This window comes from Triticum aestivum, chromosome 5D (genome assembly GCF_018294505.1).
Source record: "Triticum aestivum cultivar Chinese Spring chromosome 5D, IWGSC CS RefSeq v2.1, whole genome shotgun sequence".
In the NCBI taxonomy this organism is placed as follows: domain Eukaryota; kingdom Viridiplantae; phylum Streptophyta; class Magnoliopsida; order Poales; family Poaceae; genus Triticum; species Triticum aestivum.
Genome location: NC_057808.1, coordinates 110,943,180 through 110,944,791, shown reverse-complemented (window position 1 = coordinate 110,944,791; position 1,612 = coordinate 110,943,180).

Here is a 1,612-nt window from a genome sequence, read left to right as displayed (position 1 = left end):
TAAGGTGGCAACTTTAATGCACATCTGGGTGGATTGAGGCACCTGGGGAACCCAGTGATTGCCTGTATTTTTTGGAAATCCCGGGGTACCGTGTGATTCTCCTATGGACTGCCACCCAGGCTCAAAGGGATCATGAGATTATTCATGCTAGAAACTTCCGTGTGTAGCCACAAGCCATTATGGGCTCTGGCATAGTTGAGTATGTTGTGTGACCTCTTTCAGTGGTAGGCTAGCAGATGTAGGGGATATAGGTGGTACTGTCTACCCAGAGTAAAGAGTTAACGCTTCTGAAAGACTGTGTCTCGGTCATCCGTTTCTCAAACACCATGTAGTGCGAGAAATCCAATGGAGGATATCGAGTCTTGTGGGGAAAAGTGCGCAAACCCCTGCAGAGTGTACAAACTAATCATGGTTAGCCGTGTCCCCGGTTATGGACATCTTGAGTATCTGGTTCTTGGATTATCATTTGGATCTCATCACTCTTAATTATAAAATTTGATTGGGTTATTAATTACCTTTAATTGGGATTGAGATGGGGTTTACCATTCTCAATGTTTAACAACCACCATGATAGTTAAATAAAATTTATTCCTTTGTTGTAGGGAAAAATTGGCTTTTCGCAAAACATATTAACCATACAGCCTCCATCAGCCATATATGCATGTAGTGATAGCATTATTCTGTTTATTACTCTTTGGTGTTATATTGCCAGCATATTCCATGCGCTGACCCGTTTTCGGGCTGCAACGTATCATGTTGCAGACTTTTCAGACGACGAGTAAGGTGCCCTAGGTCGTGGTCTTTCACTCAGTGATGCCGTTGGAGTTGATGGACTCACTTTATCTTCCAAGCCTTCCGTTGTTATTGTATTTAGATGGCCTTAAGCCATATTATTTTGTAATAAGTTCTCTTCTGAGACATTCGATGTACTAAGTGTGTGATTGCTACTCTGTTATAAAATCCTTCAAGTACTGTGCGTGTCAGCATTACCGATCCAGGGATGACACTAATGCACAGAGATCAGACTGTTTGAGGTCTGGTCGCTACAAGATGGTATCAGAGCACACGCTGACTATAGGACACGACCACTAAGATAAAGCCCTAGATCACTACTCTCTTCTCATTTCTGACTCCTCTCCATTTTCTACTCTTTAGGATGGCAAATGCAAGGATCAAGTTTACGCAACCGGATGAAGACACCCCTTTTGGACGTCACCTGAAGGAAGTCACTAGATACCTGAACACTGGAATACCAAGCTTCACAGGGACTTACTATGCCACTTTACCAGAAGACGAGCGCTGGATGATTCAAGTTCAAGTTCCAGGAAGGACATTTACGCCAGTCACTGAGCCCATAGAATTTTCCTTTGATGCACCAACCTAGAGTCTAGGAAAGAGTATGGCAGCCCACATTACCATGGGACGCATTGGAGAAGTTTACCACAATGATCTCAAGGATACTATCTATCAGATTTGTGGGCGCCAAGATGAGCAATGGGAGATGGTCAGCACCAGGAAGGATAGATCGATTGCAGCTTTCATTCAGGAGTTAAATCAACACATTCGACGCTAGGAGAACCGGATGTGCGCAGGCATGACAGATTTGAAGAAG